Here is a 22,644-nt window from a genome sequence, read left to right on the forward strand (position 1 = left end):
TCCATTCATGATTTTCCCACACCTTTATGAATTTTCCCGTGACTTCAAAACCCTTTCATCTGAGTTTCCTAAGAGATTGACTTTCATCCTTTTCATGAGAAATGCTTTTCCAACTCCAAAGCCTTTTCTAAGCATACATCATGTCTTTCCAAGTTGCATTTTACAAAATCTCATAGCACATGCCTGAATTCTCTGTGCATTTAGGATAGAACACGATTTTGATGATTTAACTAAGTCAAGCACATTTTTGGTCCTTGGTTCGATTACCCCTGTTAAAGGTGGCAGGAACGGTCGAACCTCGTACCGACAGGTCAAGCCCCATCCCATGGATTTTCCTGCTATTTTCAAAAATGGAGGTGAGTATTTCAAAACAATTTAAAAAAAAAAATCCGGTCAAGTTTGACTCGCGAAAGCATTTTCCTCTTTCTCTCCCGCAAAGGAAGGGAAGAGGGGAAAATTTTTGCGACGACAACACTGTCAAAACAAGTGTCGTAGTAATGACAAGTCACTCAGGGTTGTACCATCCACCCTCTCCCAAGGTGAACCATTTTGTGAATGGGGCGAAGCAGGTTTATCTTTCTTAAGGCTCATGTTTCAATCATACCTCACTACGAGGAATTTGCCTCGTGGTCCCCGCAGAGTACGCAAAATGAGGACTTAGCCTGCCCATTCACGTGCTCAGCCTCACAGAGCCAACGGAGCACACCGCTCGTGAAAGCAGTCATAACACCATATTATTTATGTTTTGTTTAGGGTATGTCACACAAGAGTCCTTACACAACACAAGGGCCACTTCTCGAGGACTCCACTGAGCCCACCACAAGTCATTTCAATATTCATACCCTGTGGTGTTCAATTTCCTATCTTTTCATTTCATAAGGTAAGTGCACCTAATGCGCTTACCAATGCCTCAAGCAATGTACCTCCTCAGGGTACGCACTACTCAGTAACAGTGTCAGGATGTGCTAAGTGCAAAGTGAAGGAGTATCACATGTTTCTATCTTTTGCACAAGTATAAACAACAGAGGCATTTGCATAATATGCGATAATTAAAAAGCACTAACTGGCATACTTTAGTGTTAAGATTGCATTTAGCAACATTCTCATATGTATGGGAATTACATTCGCATTCTCAAGGGTCTAAATTGAATTCATCTAAAATTCCATCTTATGGGAATAACATTAGTTATTTCCACGGTGAACAGTCGCTCTTGCAGGGAAGATGCAATTGCGATAAAAATCTTACACACGTGGTTCAACACACTTACAAGTTTATGGTGAAAACTTGGGATATTCCCGTCTGATGGTGATTACATTGGCATTGACACGACTCGGGGTGCCGCACCCGCGGACCCGAAACAGACCGTTTGCCAAAACGAATGTAAGACAACACTGGGTAACTCAAACTTAGATCAGAGTGTGGAGTCATTCAAAGAAATTACTTGGACAGGACACCGGAGTATCGCAAGTCCATTCGGTTACACCGAAATGACCATCATGTGCTTTTAATATATATATATATATATATATATATATATATATATATATATACATATATATATATATATGTACATATTTACATGCATATCCATGTTTACAACATATTCGAGGTTCCACATTCATATACGTGTACACATTCATAACTAGATACATACATATATATCTATATATCTATATATATATATATATGTGTGTGTGTGTGTGTCGAAAACAAAGCAACCCAAGGCATGCACTCATGCCAAAACTTAACCGGGGTGCAAGGATGGTGTGGGGCACTACTAAGGTTAGCTCGAACCTAATAGGACCAACCTAAAGTAGGCTTGTTCTTGTTTAAACGGGGAAGAAGGTTCACAGCCACATAAGTGGCAATACCGGGGCTGCAAGTGTGCCAACATTTGGATTCCGCACACGTGCTGCCCAAAAACTCCAGCTAACATGGTGGTCTGGTCCCACGGACCAGACTGTCATGTCCACCAACCAGGTCTGGTCCCACTCATGGATCGGACCATACTGACTAAAGGGTTCGGTTGGGCTGGCTCCAGCCCTTAACAAGGGTTAAACGGCTAACGTAGTGATAGGGGGTGCCAAGGTGGGTCAAGGCATTTGGTCCTTAGGACCAGACAACAGCTAAGACAAGGTAGGGTCTGACCCTTTTTCAGTTCAGACCCGAGCCAAAAGTGGTTCAGCCGAACGAGAAACCCCGGGGGATGTGTCCCGCACAAATGGGCTGGCACCCGGCTCCAACTAAGTGGAGCCGCGGCTAGCACTCGGCTCACCCTAAGAAAGGCCAAGGCTGGCACCGGGTGCTAACCTTGCTGCCAAAGCTCGCACACACAGGTCTAAACCCTGGGTTCAGACCTACCTGCAACCGAAACCTCTTGGTACATAAAACAAAATATGTGCGAAGGCGTGCGCTGGGCACACGGACCATCTGCAAGGCACCCAACCCAGCCATGGCGCAAACCGGGTTGGCCAGAAGGTCTGGTCCACTGGACCAAGCAGTGCCATCATCCGCCAACATGAACCAGAGCCCAAGGGCTCAATTCGCAGGTACCAAGGGTTCAATGGGCGCCTGCACAAGGTCGGCCCAAACTGCTAGGTACCCAAAAAGGAAAACAAGAGGGTTAAGTGGGCTGGACTAGCGTCAAAGAGAGAAAAAAAAAGAAACCCAATGGGGACCTGGTCAAGCCGTGACCCAGGCCAGCACGAGCCACAGCACCCTTTCCCGAAAGGGTTGGGATTGGGTTGAACCCAACACACAAAAAGAAGAACATCAAACAGGGCGGTTGCAGCTACCAAAACGCTACAAGTAGGTGCTATCTAGAGTTGGGTGTAGGTTGGACGAGCTCAGCTCGGTCGAGCACACCCCAACGAGCCTACTAAGACCCTGCTCATGCTTTGAACCTCGTTATGAGGGTGAAGGCTCAGTGCCACGAAACTGCAAGGAAAAAAAAAGAAAACAAAAAGAGGTAAGCAACCAAAACAGAAAAACAAATGCTATTGAAAAACCGACTGCATATATGTAAAAATTTCTGCATGCAGCCATGAGACAAGGGGTTGAGCAATATGGTATAGAAAAAAAAACAAGATCATTTGCATGCTATAAGGATGGAAAATGACAATAACAAAGAACGTGGTATTGCATGTCTTGCTAATCCACCGAAAGATCGTGCACGCATAGGTGCATTAGCATCTTCGGTTTCATGAGTTAACGAACCACAAAGAAAATAGTCAGATCTTCACCTTAGCTATTTCAGGAAGAAGAAGGTAGGTTGCAGCTTCCTACTCCAAGAGACACCCACGGCTGGAAGTAGGGAACAAGAGAAATAGAAGATTTGGGAGAGAGAAGAGAGGAAAAATCGCCAAAAACAAGGGGGACCTGTTTTTTTTGTAAAGATTTTATAGGTGTGGGCTTAGGGATGGACGGCTGGGATTTAATCCCTCCAAGATGAAGGGTTGGGGAGCTCCACGCCCCGCAACAACCAATGCATGTCAAGCATTCCAAAAGGCTTTGCAGAATATTCAAAAATGTCATTCATTAAGAGCCTTAAAAGTTAGGATTTTTACAAGGAGGCGCCGTTGGCTGCCACCCATCGTGCCCAATGGATTTGAAGTATTTAAAATCTTTTGAAAATATTACAATCTTGCCATGGGGCACCAGCCCCATAGCCTTCTTTTGGAAAAGACGCCCCTCATGATGGAGTCTAGGCTTCATCATGAGGGTGTTAGAATGATGCATGGCCAATGAAGGCCTCTACTTAAAATCCATGCAAGAAATTTTTGAAATTACCATCCAGCTGGTCAAGCATTGACCAGCTGGTCAACCATGGCCATGGACGTCCACTATAGGGGTCGTTCATGGGTCTTGGATCCACTAGGTGCTCCGGATCCAAAACCAAAACCCGACGATTATGTATGTCATAAGAAAATGCTTATTTAATAAATTAAAATAATAATTTAATTCCAATAAATTATTTTATTCTCTTTATAACCTTAATTAACGTAGAATGGTTGATGCCTCTTGAGAAAATAGTCTCTCGTTCGTTAAAATTAAGCGTTCTAAGATTCGAGTCCAAAATTAAGTCAAGACTCGTAATTCACATGCACTGACAAGGTTTTTTCGTCGTTCGGGTCACAAATTCAGGGTGTATCACTAAAACCTTATTCCAAACTTACCCTAAAAATTTTGGAGGTTGATTCGCTCTAGATTTCTCAAAATTGCTCTATTTACATAAAATTACGCGATTTAACCCAATTCTCAAAATAAGCAAATCTTCAGAAATTGCCAAAACATAAAAATTCATCGATTTCCATATAATTACACAATATATATAAAAATGAAAATCGTGGATCTTACATCCTCCCCTTCTTAAAAAGGATTTCGTCCGCAAAATCACCCTTAGGAGGTTACAAAAAGTTTCGGATACTTCTCTCTCATGCTCGCTTGTGGTTCCCATGTGCATTCTTTAATGCCATGGTGCTGCCATCATACCTTAACTAGCGGAATAGTCTTGGTACGCAAAACTTGATCTCGTCGATCAACAATCTCAATAGGCCTTTCTGACAAAGTCAGATCTTCCTGCACGTCCACATCTTCGTAACGAATGACATGCGATGGGTGGGGAATGTACTTCCTGAGCATCGACACGTGAAAAACATTGTGAATGTGGGCATATTGTGGAGGCAACTCGACACGATATGCCACTTCACCAATCCTTGCCACGATCTTGAACGGTCCAACATACCTCGGACTCAACTTCCCTTTCTTCCCAAAACGAAATACGCTCTTCGTAGGCAAAACTCTGACAAAAACCATGTCTCCAACATCGAAAGACAATTCACGACGTCTCTTATCGGTGTAACTCTTATGCCTATCTTGCACTGCCTTCAAACGTTCACAAATCTTCTGCACTTTCTGCGTGTAGTGCTGAAGAACAATCGGCCCTTCGCTCGCTTTGTCGTTGATGTCGACCAATAAGATGGCGACCGACAAGGTCTACCATACAACGCTTCATACGGGGCAATCCCGATACTAGCATGATAACTGTTGTTATACGCGAACTCTACCAAACATACGCGTGAATCCCATTCACCCTTTCAATCAAGCAAACAAGCTCGCAACATATCTTCTAACGTTTGAATCGTCCGCTCGGATTGTCCATCCATCTGAGGATGAAAGGTTGTGCTAAACTTCAACTTCGTCCCCAAAGCAGATTGCAATTGACCCCACAGTCGCGAAGTGAATCAGGGATCATGATCTGAAATGATAGATCTCGGCACACCGTGCAATCGAACGATCTCTTTAATGTACAAGTCGGCTAAGCTCTCAAGCGATTGACTGATCCTGATCGGCAAGAAGTGGGCAGACTTGGAAAGTTTGTCCACGACTACCCAAATCGCATCGTGTTTACGCCTCGTCAGTGGTAACCCAACCACAAAATCCATCGTAACATCCTCCCATTTCCACTGAGGGATCTCAATCCTCTGCAAGGTGCCACCGGGACGCTGATCTTCTGCTTTGACTTGCTGATAAGTCAAACACCTTGCAACGTAAGCCGCTATCTCTCGCTTCATGCCATGCCACCAATACTTCCGCTGTAAGTCCTTGAACATCTTCGTTCCTCCTGGATGAATCGTGTACTTCGACATGTGAGCCTCATCAAGAATTTCTCTCTTCAGCTCAGGGTTACTTGGAACCCAAAGGTGATCTCTCATACGAACGCTGCCATCCTCAGACACCCTAAAAGAAGAATCTTCTTGCCCAGCCAAGGCCAGAAACTTGCCATACTGGTCGTCAAGCTTCTGAGCCTCTACGATCTTCGGCAAAAACTCGGATCGAATGGTTAGACCAGACAATCTGATCGAACCATCACCAACCGAAAAAGGTTTCTAGGCTACGAAATCTTCAATGAGCTTCTGGCTCCACACAAGACTAGCCAAAACACCGCTCGCTTTGTGGCTAAGTGCATCCGCCACAATGTTCGCCTTACCTGGGTGGTAAGACAACGTGAAATCGTAGTCCTTGATGAACTCAAGCCATCGTCGCTGCCTCATGTTCAGCTCCTTCTGGGAGAACAAATACTTGAGGCTCTTGTGGTCTGAAAAGACCTCAAACGATTCCCCATATAGGTAATGTCGCCATGATTTTAAAGCAAACACGACTGCTGCCAATTCTAAATCGTGCGTCGGATAATTCCGCTCATGAGTCTTTAATTGTCTGGAGGCATAGGCAGTCACTCGGCCATGCTGCATAAGCACGCAACCTAAACCGGTACCAGAGGCGTCTGTGTATACCACAAAACCACCTCTATCAGAAGGTAACGCTAACACCGGCGAGGTTGTCAACTTCGTCTTCAGGATCTGGAAATTGTCCTCATAGGCATTGTTCCACACGAACTTAACACCCTTACATAACAGCTTCGTCAAAGGTAAAGCGATCCCCGAAAAGTCTTGGATAAAACGTCGGTAGTAACCGGCCAATCCAAGAAAACTACGAATCTCGGACACATTCTGGGGCTGCTTTTAGCTCAAAACTGCTTCGACTTTCGTTGGATCGATGGATACTCCATCCTTCGATATCACATAGCCAAGAAACATGATGCGCTTGAGCCAAAACTCACACTTAGAGAACTTGGCGAACAACTGATGCTCACGAAGAGTACTTAAAACAATCCGTAGATGCTCTCGATGCTACTCCGGACTCTCCGAATAGACCAAGATGTCGTCGATAAATACTATCACGAACGAGTCCACAAATGGACAAAAGATCCAGTTCATCAAATCCATGAACGCTGCTGGAGCATTCGTGAGGCCAAAAGGCATCACCACAAACTCATATAACCCATATCTCGTTCGGAAAGTTGTCTTCGCAATATCATCCTCTCGGATGCGAAGCTGATGGTAGACCGATCTGAGATCAATCTTTGAGAAAACCTTTGCCTTCTGCAACTAATCGAAAAGGTCTTCGATCCTCGATAATGGATACTTGTTCTTAATCGTCGCTTGGTTGAGCATCCGATAATCGATGCACAACCTCAAGGATCCATCCTTCTTCCGAACGAACAACATTGGTGCTCCCCACGGTGAAGCACTAGGTCGAATAAAACCCTGATCGAAAAGTTCTTCCAATTGACGCTTCAACTCCTTAAGTTCTGTTGGGGTCATACGGTATGGTGCCTTGGAAATCGGTGTCGTTCGAGGCATCAACTCGATACCGAATTCGATCTCTCGCCTCGGAGGTAACCCAGGCAGTTCCTCCGGAAACACATCGGTGAAGTCTCGGACCACGTCTAAGTCATCGATCAACACCATCTCAGGTTCAACTAGGGCAATACTGACTAGGAAAGCAGTACCCCCATTCCGCAGATACTTCTGAGCCTTGAAAAAAGAAATCATGCGGCTATCGCGCAGAGGTCGAGGAAGTTTGATCTCCAAAATAGAACGATCAGGCCAAAAAAGAACGACCTTGCCTTCCCGACAAAAGACTTGAGCATGGTACTCAAAAAGCCAATCTATGCCCAAAATCACATCATACTCTGTCATATCTAACAGGATAACGTCAGCTGACAAGTTCTGCCCTGGCACTGACACCACAATGTTCAGAATATTCGAGTTACAAAAAGATTGTTCTCCAGTTGGAGTGCGAACCTCCAACAAAAAATTCAGAGGCTCGACTGCCAAAGGCAAAGTACGAGCAAATCTAGCTGCTATGAACGAATGAGTAGCACCATAATCAAACAAAGTAAATGCTTCATGTTCGGCTACTGAGATTGTACCTTGGACCAACTCTGCCTTGGTCACTTGCTTAACTGTTGCCGCGTATGCTCGACCGACAATGGCTTTCTAGTTCGTTGGCCTCAGTGGATATGACTGCGGTTGCTGCTGCTGCTGTCGCTGTTGTGCTGGCTGGGAGGTACTCAGCGTATTCTTGCGCTGGTCGTCTGCCTGTTTCTTCCTGCAATCCCGGATATAGTGACCCATCTTTCCGCAATATAAGCATCCGCCTGTGTCCCGTGGGCAAGGTCGCCCTGGATGATTTGTGGTACATTTTGGACAACTAGCCATGGTAAGTTGCTTCTGCTGCGGCTGCTGGCATTGCTGGTACTGAGGTCTACGGTTCTGATACTGAATCTGGCGGGTGTTGCTGCCGTTGTTGTTGTTGCGCTGCTTTTTTTATTGAGGATGAAACTTCCTTCCACCCTAGTTCTGGAAATGTCTCTTCCTTGGCCAACTCTTTTGGCCAGGATTCTGCTGCTGCTGACGTGGTGCGGGAGTCTTCTGTGATTCGGTCCATTCATACTCAAGCAAGGAGGCCGTCTCTAAAGCCTCATTGACCGTCATAGGTGCACGGGTGTACACCTTCGTCCATAAGACTGGCTTCAGCGCTCGCTCCTTCTCTGTCGTGTATAAGTGCAGACAAAACCTCTCCAGGCTACGAAAACGCGTGACATTCAGAGAGATAAGAACTACCCTGTTGGAGGTCGAAAAACTCCTGCATTTTCTGGCTCTTCTCATGAGCTGAAAATAGGCTGCGTAGAATGGTTCTACAAATTGCTCCCAATCAACTGGCTGGTTATTCAATTTGATCTCCCAGGTGGTTGCCCACCACCTCTCTGCATCTTTCTTGAGACGGTATGTCCCAAAATCTACTTTCCGATCATCACCAACTTGTAAGACATGAAATATACGCTCTATTTCTCTAATCCAATCTTTGGCTGCTTCTGGTGATGACTTCCCGTCAAACGAGGGAGGGTTCAAGCTCATAAACTGCTTGTATGGGACTGCTGCAGCAGGAACCTGGGCAGGTGCTCCCTGTCCCTGGGCGGCCTGCTGGAGGTGCTCACCCATGTTCTGCATAGTCTCTGCTTGTCGACCCACAACCTCGGTAAGGTTGTTCAGAGTCTCCATAAGGTCATCACACCTGGTGCACCATGCCATCTAAATACGCAAAAGTCTATACGTAAGCATCCAACAAATACACAGGGATAGGAAAATTCCATTTTATTAGTAAGAGACTGCAACATTACAGAAGTACCCTTCATCAAGATAGGGTTAAACAAGCACTGGCAACAACTTAAGCATAACAAAACCAAAAATGAAACACTGACTCAGTGTTTCTAACATCAAAACAACACATCACAAATTTATGATTTGCTGGTGTAGAAGTCTCTGTAGTCCTTCCGACTACCACAGCGCCTTGGTCTAACACGTGGAGGAGAAACATCATTCCTCAACGGCGTGTCAGAGATCTCCTGAACTTCCCTCAGAATCGGTGGCACGTACTCCGAAGAAACAACATAGGGGTAGGACTTGGGATAATATTGGGGAGAATCGATCGCTCCATGCCTTTCTCCGTCCTGGCTATCCACTTCCACCACCAATGGTCCAAAGACCGAAGAAACATCCTTGATGTCTTCCGCATTGCTCTTCCAGAGCTCATCCCTCTGCTTTGTCTGGCATTCCTCTTCGACATGCCCACGAAGACTACATTAGGGGCACTCAGCCAACTCACAAGGACAGATCTGCCCTACGTGATCTTCCAAACATCTGGCACATGGAGGTGCCAACATATGCACATTACGTGCCAAATGTCGCACAACTCCACTCAGGGCCTCTTTGCCTCGAGTCAGGTTTTGGAGAACCTCCAAAATCTTGTCGTAGGTAGGGTTTGTCGACATCTATCACATACACAGAACCACAAACACAGACTATCTAAAAGCAAGAAATAAAGGAAATAAAGAAGCTTAACTTATACTTACAGTGCAATGGATGATGCACGATGAAGCTCTGATCACACACTTAAACTCTGCTCTGATACCAAACACTGTGGCACCCCAAACCTCGACCTTGGAAAAACTTGGAATTTTCAGTGATTTTTTTTTTTGAAAGGGTTTAAGTAGAAAACCAGCGGAAATCAAGTGTGGGAAAAACAACAAAGCCGCAAGTCTGGGCGGCCACCACAGATAAGTGCAACAAATGGAAACAATGTAACCAACGGTGTGTACAAAAAGTGTAGCTGTAAAGTAAAAAGGAGAAACACCCCAACAGTTTTAAGAGTTTACAAATGTAAGTACTAATGGTACAAAACAGGGAATATATCCCAACAACAACCAAAACCCAAAAGAAAACCACCAGGTACAGGAACTGCAGGTCAAGTGTGTGTGGGTCCTCAGAGCCTCCACCGTGTATCACCGCATCAGCACTATACCTGTTCGTCACCTATATCCCCATAAAACGGGGTCAGTCCTCTTGCGAGGTGGTGAAGAAACAACCACAAGCAGGTATATATATCATGTTGTTATCATCGCAAAATTTTTAACTTTTTGCGAGTCAAACTGACCTTTGAAATAGTTTTTGAAAATAACTCGCCTCCGTTTTAAAATGCGGGAAAATTCCGTAGAATGGGACTCGCCTGTCGGTACGAGGTTCGACCGTTCCTGCCACCTTTAACAGGGGTAATCGAACCAAGGATCAATCTACTGCTTTGCTCTATTCAACTTGTCTAAATCATATTCTAATTTCTAAATGCACATAGAATCAGGCATGTGCTATGAATTTTCTGAAAATGCATATTTGAAAATATGATGTTTGCTTTGAATAACTGAAACACTTGGAAATAATATCACATGGAAAATCGTGAATTAGGATTTGAAAGCACTTCTGAGAGAAGTGAAAATCGATTTCTGAAGAAATATAAGGATTTTGTGAAAATCGATTCTGATAAATGTGAAATAACTTTGGAGAACTTGATTTCTTTGAATTCAAACTTTGAAATTGAAAATATAACTTAGAAAAATCGAATTTGGAACTTGGGAAATACTTGAAATATCATTGGCAAATCAATATTTTGAGAAAATCGATTTTTAAATAAGACTTAGGAAATTTTTGAGAAAAATAAACTTCTTTGAATTGAAATTTGAATTGGAATTGGAAAATGCATGAAATGAATGAATATGGATTTGAGGAATTGAGAAATACTTTTTGTATTTTTGAAAAATGCAGTGCATTTTTGAAGTTAGCCTAAGAGTGTAGGCTGAATGTGGCTAATGTGAAGATCATAAATCTGGGTATCATTCATATTCTGACTATGGCCATAAATACGAATTCCACCAAGTTTATAAACTTCATAAAAGCTAGTGTATGTGCTATTCGTGTAGACCATGGTGAGTTTGAATATGCATGAATCATCATCCATCACACATTAACATTATTAAAAAGAAAATAAACTATATGCAATGCAGCCTAAGCTAAGCAGGAAATGTAAGTTCTTATTCCAAAGTTAATTTAATTTACATCACTATTGAAATTTAAATACATGAAAAATAAAGTCTTCAATGTACCTGCAAAACTAGAAAGTTAGGTTAGTGAATATATGTGGGCTTTTCTAGATTTATCCAGCAATATCTGGAAATTGCTGGATTTTGCTAGATATAAGCCTTTTCCATGATTCCCTTAAATAAAAATGATGAAATATGAAATAAAATTGAATAAATAAGGAAGATAAGATATGAAATTTCGAAATTGGGGTCAAAATGACCAAAATACCCCTAATAACAAGACTATGGCCTTGAAATTAGGGTTTTCAGAAAGATATTTGGTAGAATGCAAGTTTTGAAGTTCAAATGAAAATAAATCAAACCAAATATGATATGACATGGTTAAAAATATGAAAATTAGGGTTAGGGATTTCGAAATTTAGGTCAAATGACCAAATTGCCCCTGATAGCAAGACTATGGCCTTGAAATCAGGGTTTTCTGAAATAAATTTTGGTAAAAACTTAGGTTTTATGCACTAAATGAAATCAAATGAGCATCAAATTTAACCTAAAGTATCCTAATATGATTATGAATATGATTAAACCCTAAAAATATATGCTTATGCACGAAAATCCAAGAATATCACAAAAACTATGATTTTGGCAGTGTTTTTGGATCTTTCAGGAACCCGGTTTTGCAATTTTATTAATTCAGCCATCAAATGGATTCCAAAATCCATAAAAATTGGTACTTGCACTTGTTATAACCCTAATGTCTAATTGGAATTATAAAAATAATTTTTTGACATTAAATTAATCCGAAAATTGCATTAAACCCTAAAATATGCTATTTTTGACCTAATTCACCAACCAGTCTCAGTCCAAGACCTGAACCAGGGGTCAAATCTCCATGGAAATCTATGAAAGTTTACAGAGAACAAATAGACAGGAAAACAAAACTTTTCCTGTTTACAGATCTGAAAAAGCTTTTAAAACCAGGGAGATCTCTATCTGACAATCCGGACTTGAATATATTGATTTTAACTTTGGTCCTAACTGATACTTTTAATTGAAAATTCCTGGATAAATAGACATACTCATTAAAAATATCCGATATTTTAATAGTGAACAGCTGACAAAAAAATAATAATACTCACTTTTTACAGATCATGAATCGGATCTGTAGTTTGGGATTTATAAGCAACACAAGTCTGATTAAGGTTTTGATAAACCCTAACGAGTTTTAAATTGAAAATCAGAGTTTCTGACATAAAAAAAATACTAAACAGTAATAAAAAATTCTGAAAATTTCCCAGTAGATAGATCTAATCAATGTGAATCCATGGCATTTTACAGATCCAAAATCGGATATAGGATGAGAAAAATATCATCACAGCAAGTTACCTTTCTGATTTTAACAACGATTTTAAAGTTTTAAAAACCCGACTTGATGTCTGATTTTTCTGACAGGGTTCCCGAGATCCAAAATCTCTGATTTTTTTACAGTAGTTCAATCACATATGCATGCATCACATATAAAAAAATCAGAAATTAACAACACATATTTCAATCCAAAACAGCATGCGCTTTTCTGTTCTAAACTAAAAACACACAGAAATCTAAGAAACTTGAGAAAATATGCATTAACTAATGAAAAACAATAAAATAAACACTAAAACAGTAAAATAAAATTGATTTCTATGCTGGAAAACGTTTAATAAACATGAATAAGCAAATAAAAAAATAAAATACAGGGAATCCATGGCTGGAATTTGCTTTCACCTTTGAAATCATGGATTTAACCCATTTAACGGGTAAATCTCACGTTTCGTCGGTTAAGAACATGAAAAACGTACCTCTCATCGATTCTAATGGATTAGAATCCTTGAAATCACCCTCAAACTGAGTTAGATCATCTTCTTGGGTCGATTTTGGGGTTCTTGGATGAAATCCATGGTTAAATCCATGAACACAAGAGTTTCCATGGTGAAATCTATTGAAAAATCATAAAAACTAATAAAATAATAATAAAATAATATTAAATAAACTCACCTTGGGGCTGCAGCTTCAATGGAGGAAGGTGGAGGTGCTGGAGAGGAGAGAGAGGCCACGAAAATTTTAGAGAAAAAGAGCTCCCCTTTTGGCCCCCTTTAGGTCCCCTTTTATAGTTTTTCAAAAAGTCACTTAATTAGGGTTAATTAAGAGGTTTTTTCATTTTTTCAGGACTCTTTCTAATAAATCCACTAAAGGCAACGATTTTTTGTGGTTTTCTAGGCTAGGTGGGACTCTAATTAATCCCTAATTAGCCCCTAACTAAACCTAGAAATCCCCCAAATGTGATGCCACTTGGCATCTTTCACATTTGGGTTTTTAAAACACCTTTAAAAACACTAGTTTTAAAAACTAATTTTCAAAATGAGTTTTCAAAATGGTTTTGACTCTTCTAAACTTCTAACACTAACCAAGACACTAACTAACCCTAGTCTAGCCCTGACTTACTCGAATATGGCGCCACCCCGAGTGGGCCCTACTTGAGTTTTTCAAAAAGCGATTTTAAAACTTGAAATTGAAGGAGTTTTCAAAAGATTTTCAAAAGTAAACTTAAAATTAGAATTTTTGAAATAGCATAGGGTTCTAACTGAGTCAGAACTCCTCTGGATATGGTGCCAACTGAGTGGGCCCACATCGAGTTTTGAAGAATTTTGAAATAAACACTGAAAATGGCTTTGAAAAGGGGTTAAAATCAGTATTTGAAATTCAAGATCTTTGAAAATAGGGTCTCAAGCGAACTGGAACTCCAAATTAGAGTCCTGAACTCTTAGGACTCTGTGATTTTGGATTTTAAAAACCAAGTGAAAGAATTTTTAAAAGAATTTATCAGGAAATGGTGAAAACTAGTCAGGGTCAGACTCCTAACTCAATCAGAACTCTGAAATAGAGTCCTGGATTAACTGGACTCTACAAAATGACCTATTTTTTGAAAACAAATGGAAATAAATAAAAAAAAACAGAGTAAAAACAAACTTCAAAACAGACTCCTGGCTGGACTAGGACTCTGGGATAGAGTCCTGATCGGACTGAAACTCTAGATTTTTTTTTGGTATTTTCTGAAAAACAAATGAAAGAACTTGTCAAAACAGTGAAAACAATAACGAATATTGAAATAAAACAGAGTTCTGATTCAACTGAGACTTTGAGGACAGAGTCTTGATTGAACTAGGACTTTCAGATTTTTGGATTTTCTGAGAAAACAAATGAGAGAATTTGGAAAAACACTTAAAAACAGGATGAAATCGAAGTTTCGGTTCAGAGTCCTTATCTGATTAGGACTCTGAGAAAGAGTCCTGATTTCGATCAGAACTCTAAGAATTTTGGTTTTTCTGGTAGGCAAATGATGAATTTCAAGCAAAGCTTTTGAAAACCAGTGAAAATGAAGTGAGAAAATCAATTTTGGATAGAGTCCTACTTCAATCAGGACTCTGGGTAGAGTCCTGATTTGATCAGGACTCTGAGATAAAATCTCAGAATTTTGAAATTCTTTGATAAAAGTGTAATTGTTTTGGTAGATCGAAAGATTTCTAAAAGATTCTCTCAAAATTGAAATCAGGATGAGAGTCCTGATCCAACTAGGACTCTCTGAACAGAGTCCTGTTTTGACTAAAACTCTGAGTTTCTGACTCTTTTTGAAAGATTTTGAAAGATTTGATTGAAATAGATAAAATGGCTGTAAAAGATTAGAGTCCCAATCCAATTGAAACTCTAAAGAAGAGTCCTGATCCGATTGGACTCTTGAAGAAGAGTCCTGATCCAACTAGGACTCTAACATTTTGGCCAAAACAGAAGATTTTAAAAGGTTTTCTTCGAAAACAGGTAAAAAGGTAGTGAAAAGTAGAGTTTTGATCCGACTAGGATTCTAGAAAAAGAGTCCTGATCCAACTAGGACTCTGAAATTTTTGAAGATTTTTGACAAGTAAAGGAATCCAGAAGTGACACCACCTAAATGGGTCTCATCTGAGAATTGAAATTGAGTTTGAAATGAATCCAGATTGTTTTCTGAAAAACTATTTCAAAATATAAAGTCCTGGGGTTGAAAAATGACAGAATGTTGAGTAAAAACCCAGGTTTTGAAATTGATTTTTGAAAGAAAAAGTTTTAAAACTCAAATCTGGATTAAATATTTTGAAAACAAGAGTACTGGATCTCGAAAATGAGATGTGATGCCATGCAATGCAATGAAATGACATTCAAATTGTGTTAGTGATATGCAATTACATATGAAATGGACAAACACTGGATGAGGGTGAAAATTTGGGGTGTTTACAAATGCCCCTCTTTGCTGCTAAGCCGGTTAGAAGCCGAGCTTAGTGGCAAAGAAAACATACCAAATTTGAACCATAAAAATGCCCCAGTTAGATGAATCTGACTGGGTATGAAGGAATTAATCCAAGTGATGATGATAGATATGAAATGGAAAATAAGAAGAAAATTTTACTTCAAAAAGAAGTGAGATTCAGGTTTTGCCCTTAACCTGGATGGGACGGGAAATACCTCGTGTGGAACGAAGCTCAGGCTTAACCCTTAACTTGACCGGGTTGAAAATGGAATACCTCATCAAAGGAGGCTCAGGTTTGTACCCTTGACCTGATTGGGTGGAAAATGGAATACCTCATCAAAGGAGGCTCAGGTTTATACCCTTAACCTGATCGGGTAGAAAATGGAATACCTCATCAAATGAGGCTCAGGTTTATACCCTTAACCTGATCGGGAGGAACATGGAATACCTCATCACATGAGGCCCAGGTTTATACCCTTAACCTGATTGGGTGGAAAATGAAATACCTCATCAAAGGAGGCTCAGGTTTGTACCCTTGTCCTGATTGGGTAGAAAATGGAATACCTCATCAAAGGAGGCCCAGGTTTGTACCCTTAACCTGATAGGGCAGAAAATGGAATACCTCATCAAAGGAGACCCAGGTTTATACCCTTAACCTGATTGGGCAGAAAATGGACGGAATCCTCGAAAGAAGAGATCGTGATGGAACCTTCGGATTTCCGCACAATGAATCCGATAGGGGTTTTGCAAAAGGAAGGAAATTGGGGTCCCTAAAGCTTGAAAAGGGTTTGATTTTGGGCGTCTCATTGCTAAGACTAAATAGCTTTTGAAATTGCCTTTTGCTTAAATTGGTGGCTTAACCTCAAGCCAAAATTGGACTGTCTATGGTGGGACAGTGGGGACACAGGGAAGTGTGCGAATCTGAGAACCCAGGCGCTCAGATTATACCGAAGAAGGGAAGGAATCTTGAAAACTCCCGTTATCAAGTCCTAAAAAGGGATGGTGTCAGGATGCGCCAAAGATGAACCTCAAGCTCTCGCTTCATGCCAGGATAACTAGAAAATATTGTCAGAATGTTGAAAATTGTTGTTGATTCAAAATAATTGAAAATGATGCACATTGTTTTGAAAGTATTCCCTCTTTTCTACCTGAAGTATTACCTCCGACTGAGCTTAACTCTGTAGAATCAAAATTCGAATTCAAATTGCTTGCGATTGACTTTCTTTCAAGGAAGCTATCAATTTCCTTGATATGAACGGGAAAGAAAGTATTCTTGATATTGCGAGAGCTATTAGTGAAAGAATATTGATAAAAGAATTTCACAAAATTAAAGAAGATTCTTGATAGATTTGGCAGTCTGATATCCTGGGATTCTTTTCTCATGATGATCTTTCTGCACTCTTTTTTTTAGCAGATTGGAGCTCTTTTGGATTTTTCGGGAATTACATCATCCTTTATTTTGGAGATGTCCTGACTTGTCTCTCTCTTTTTTTTTGGAAGGGTACGTCACAAACTCCTTCATCTCAGAGATGTTCCGATCCTTCTTTTCTCTCAGGGATTATCATGATGATTATTGGCTCTTTGGTAGGAAATTTCTTGATGATAGCTGGAATTAAATATCTTTTAGGGTTTGTCGGTAGGCTCATCACACTCGCCTTTATCTCGACGGTGATCTGAACTTTCCCTGGAAGGATCCGTCACAAACTCCGTCATCTTGGAGATGATCCAAATCTTCTTTGGCCCCGGGGGTCGACTCGCTTAATTCGCCTTCATCTTGACGACAATTGAGAGATCCTTTTTGCAGATATTTAATTGCAGCTTAGGTGTTTGAGAAGATACGGAGATTGAGTGGATTTTTCTGTATCACCTAGGATATTTCGACTGCTTTATTTTTCAAGAATGATCTTTAAAAATGTGCCATTGACTGCGATCAATATCAATCACTCATGGCTTTGCAACAGCATTGAATTCTCTTTGCTGGCCATATCGCGGATTTATTCTTCATCCTTTTGGTTGGCCAATAGAAAGATTTTGAATTTTGAATCCTTTTTCGCGAAAGCTTTGTCCTTTCGGAAGTAATACTGGGGGTATTCTGAAGTAATAATTTTGTGCAATAAAGATTTTTGAAATCAACAAATATTTAATGACAAATTGGCAAAATTTTCTTGAAATCCTTAGTGAAAGCGAGCATTCGAAGCACAACGCAACACATCTATGACAGGAATTCTCTTCTCCTTTCCCCAAAGAAGAAGATTTAGAAATTGGAATTAGAAATTACTCCTCTCTTCCCTGAAGAGGAGGTGTTTGCAAAATGAACTTTCGAAGAGAAATTAAGTTTTCGTCAAAACTTCCTAACATTAGGCTTCTCTTATGGAAAGGGGGCCGGAATTGGTGAGATTGGTAAATTGGTCATGAAGGAATGAGTTCATCACACTCTCCCTGAAAAGAGGGTCCTTCATGATGAAATGGCCTAGTCTGAAATTATGGGGCCACAAGGAAGGCAAGTCTCCGTCAAGTCTCTCCCTATAAAAAGGGTTCCATGTGTGAAATTTAGAATTTTGTTTTGCAAACGGTTCACAAAGACACGAGTCCCTTCAAAATCTCCCTGAAAAGGGGCTAAGTGAACGAATTGGATAGCATGCGAAAAGAGCGAGCTCCCTCGAACTCTCCCTATAAAAAGGGTCTCTCGCAAGAGAAAATGATTGAAATTGGGTATTGGGTGACTCAAAAGGGTCGAATTTTGGAAATTGGAATTTTGAAATTTGGGTTCTAAAATTTGGTATTTGAAATTGAAAGTTGGAAATCTGAAAATTGGGAATTTAAAAATTGGAAATTGGAAATTGATTGGCTAAAAAGGTCGAAATTGTGAATTGGTTTACTGAGAATGACATGGGTTCTATAGGGATTCAGCCTAAGAACGACATTGGTTCTGTTGAGAACGACATTGGTTCGATTGAGAACGACATTGGTTCAATTGAGAACGACATTGGTTCACTGGGAACGACATGGGTTCAATAGGGATTCAGCCTAAGAACGACATTGGTTCTATTGAGAACGGCATTGGTTCACTGGGAACGACATGGGTTCAATAGGGATTCAGCCTAAGAACGACATTGGTTCAATTGAGAACGACATTAGTTCAATAGGGATTTAGCCTAAGAACGACATTGGTTCAATTGAGAACGGCATTGGTTCACTGGGAACGACATGGGTTCAATAGGGATTCAGTCTAAGAACGACATTGGTTCAATTAAGAACGGCATTGGTTCACTAGGAACGACATGGGTTCGATAGGTATTCAGCCTACGAACGACATTGGTTCAATTGAGAACGGCATTGGTTCACTGAGAACAACATGGGTTCAATAGGGATTCAGCCTAAGAACGACATTGGTTCAATTGAGAACGACATTGGTTCACTGGGAACGACATGGGTTCAATAGGGATTCAGCCTAAGAACGTGGATCAGGAGGACTTCAACCTACAAATCATATATCTAAAAAATACCAATCCAAAAGGAGTTCGACCTAAGGACTGCAAAGAATATCGGATCAGGAGACTTCAACCTACAGATCGAAATTTTTGGCAAATGGGATTAGTTCTGAAGGAGTTCAACCTAAGAACCGGGGATTAGTAAGACTTTAACCTACAGATCGAAATTTTGAGAACGAGATTGGTTCGAAAGGGGTTCAACCTATGAGCCGTATTGGTTTGACAGGCGTTCAACCTACAAATCACATTGACTCTGCAGGGGTTCGACCTACGAACTACCAATTCCATAGGAATTTAACCTAAGGATCACATTGGTTCTACAGGGGTTCGACCTACGAACTATCAATTTCATAGGGATTTAACCTAAGGATCACAGTTTAAGAAGGAAGGGTTCCAACTTGTGAGCTTTGAATGGACCAGGTGCTAAACTGGGTTTTTGAGGGAAGATTCGAATCGGAATTCAACTCTTCAAGGAAAACTAGATGAATTGGATTTGAAAGAAAATTCGAGTCGGAACTCGGATCTTCTAGACCAATTTGCAGGATAGTTTGAGTAGAAGTTCAAACTTGTAAAGAAAAGCTAAGCGAATTGGATTTGAAAGAAAATTCAAGTCGGAACTTGGATTTTCTAGACCAACTCTGAAGGAAAAGAAAACTCGAGTCGGAACCCGAATCTTCGAAGGAAAACCAAGTCCATTAGGGAAGGAAAAGAAATCCGAGTCGGAACTCGAATCCTGAAGGAAAGGTAGATCAATTTGGAAGGAGAAGAAATTCGAGTCGGAACCCGAATCCCGAAGGAAACTAGATTAACTAGAAGGAAAGAAGATTCGAGTCGGAACTCGAATCCCAAAGGAAAACTAGATCGGTCAGAAGGAAAAGAAATTCGAGTCGGAACTCGAATTCCTGAAGGAAAACTGAATCAATTAGAAGGAAAGGAAATTCGAGTCGGAACTCGAATTTCAGAGGAAAACTAAACCGGTTAGAAGGAAAAGAAATTCGAGTCGGAACTTGAATTCTTGAAGAAAAACTGAATCAATTAGAAGGAAAGGAAATTCGAGTCGGAACTCGAACCTCAAAGGGAAACTAAACCGGTTAGAAGGAAAAGAAATTCGAGTCAGAACTCGAATTCCTGAAGGAAAACTGGATCAATTAGAAGGAAAGGAAATTCGAGTCGGAACTCGAACCTCAAAGGGAAACTAAACCGGTTAGAAGGAAAAGAAATTCGAGTCGGAACTCGAATTCCTGAAGAAAAACTAGATCAATTAGAAGGAAAGGAAATTCGAGTCGGAACTCGAATCCCAAAGGAAAACTAAACCGGTTGGAAGGAAAAGAAATTCGAGTCGGAACTCGAATTCCTGAGGAAAACTAGATCAATTAAAAAGAAAGGAAATTCGAGTCGGAACTTGAATCCCAAAGGAAAACTAAATTAGTGGGCACTGAATTTTAAAGTGTACCAGTGTAAACACCAGATTTTGAAAATGTACCAATGCAAGCATTATGTTTTGGAAAATTACTAGTACGAATACTGGGTTTTGGAAGATTACCAGTACGAGCACTGAATTTTGGAAGATTACCAGTACGAGCACTGGATTTTAAAAGATTACCAGTACGAGCACTGGATTTTGAAAATACACCAGTACGAGCACTGGGTTTTGAAAGATTACCAGTACGAGCGCTGGATTTTGGAAAATTACCAGTACGAGCACTGGATTTTGAAAGATTACCAGTACGAGCACTGGGTTTTAAATGGTTACCAGTACGAGCACTGGGTTTTGAAAGTTTACCAGCACGAACACTGGATTTTGAAAAATTACCAGCACGAACCCTAGATTCTAAAGAATTACTAATTGATTTTGATGGAAGATTTTCAGTCTTCATCCTTACGACAACTTGGACAACTGTCGGGGCCTCAGGATTTATCCCTTATCATGAATGGGGAGTTCGATGCAAATGCAAATCGATGCAGATGAATGCAAATGAATGCATGCAAATGCAAATGAATGTAAATGGGTGCACATGTGTGCAAAATGAGAGATTTGTTTGATCCTGCCTGCATACAGGATCTTTTGAAGACAATTTTCAAAATAATGCCCCAGTGTAACTGGGAAAGAAGAATTTGAACAAAAGGATAAATGATTGATGTTCGAAGAGCGCACTCTGAAGGTGACACGGCAACTGGCTTTTGATTGATTCGGAAGAGGTTATTCCTCATAAAAGAACATTTTGCCGAGGAGAATAAAAAAAAATGGCACCGAGCTTGCGAGAAAAATTGACAACTTTATTGATGTATTGAAGGAAAGGTAACAAATAAGGGAAAGACAGACGGGATTACATCATCCCTTTGAAATAATAAAAGCAAGATGAGAAATTGGGAAAGCGCTAGTGTTATCAAGTTTTTGAATGATTGGGGAGAAACATGATCAAGATGAATGGTCCTCCTTTTCATCTCCAACGAGGAGATTCTTGTCAATGCCGTCTTGAACAATATTTTTAAGGACAATACAATGCTCGGTATCGTGACCCATTGCCCGATGAAATTTGCAGAACTGATCTTTAAACCTTCCCATGGTCACAGGAGGATTTGCTATCTTGGGGAGTCTAACCTTCCCTTTGGCTATCATGTATCCCAGAACTTGCTCCAGTGGCTGTTCTAAAGGAGTAAAATTGCGATCGTATCCCCAACCATCATGCTTTTGTTTTCCTTGGAATTTTAATTCGAATTGGACACTTGAGGAAAACTTGTCATCTCGCTTGTCCATTTTATCCTTCCGACTCGCGAGGTCATTTCTCTCTGAGTTTGGATTTCTTGAGCCTCCAGTATGATTTTTTCTACCTCCTCTTTTGTTTTGTCCATTGCTACTTCTGGTGGAATTGGTAGAAAATGTGGAGTGAGCCTTCAGAGACCCGATTGTATCTTTTGTGTGCATGTATTCCAAGAAACTCTCGAGTATTTGATCTAACGGGGCCATCTTGTGGTCCTGGTTTGGATCATCACGCTGCATCTCTTGTCGAGTACTTGATTTTTGCTGAGACTTGGATAAGACAGTTGACCAGTACTCTTTCTCATTTTCAATGAAGAGATTCTTGTCGATATGATCTTGGACAATGTTTTTGAAGACGGAACAGTGGTCGGTGTCATGCCCTACTGCTCGATGGAATTTGCAGAACTGGCTTGTGAATCTTCCCATGACTGTGGGAGGATTTGAGACTCTTGGAAGCTTTACCAATTCCTTGGCCAACATATATTCAAGGATTTCATCAAGAGACTGCTCGAGAGGAGTAAACTGGCGATCGCAATCCCACCCGTCCCGCTTTATCTTTTCTTTGTGTTGACTCAATTTTCCACTCTGCTTTAAAGATTTCTCTTTCTGACTTGTATGATTGCCTTTGTTATCTTTGCACCCCTCGCGGTGGGCCTTGACAGAATTTGTCTTTTTTGAATCTTGATTATTCCTGACGGGAGTGATGCTCTTGTAGAAATCTTTGCTCGTGAAGACCTTCTTGCCCTTGTCGCGGGCTTGCAAATCTTTAATCTTCTTTGCCATTTCCTTCAGCTGTATTTGGAC

This window comes from Nuphar pumila, chromosome 1 (genome assembly GCF_984573655.1).
Source record: "Nuphar pumila chromosome 1, dmNupPumi1.hap1.1, whole genome shotgun sequence".
Lineage (NCBI taxonomy): Eukaryota > Viridiplantae > Streptophyta > Magnoliopsida > Nymphaeales > Nymphaeaceae > Nuphar > Nuphar pumila.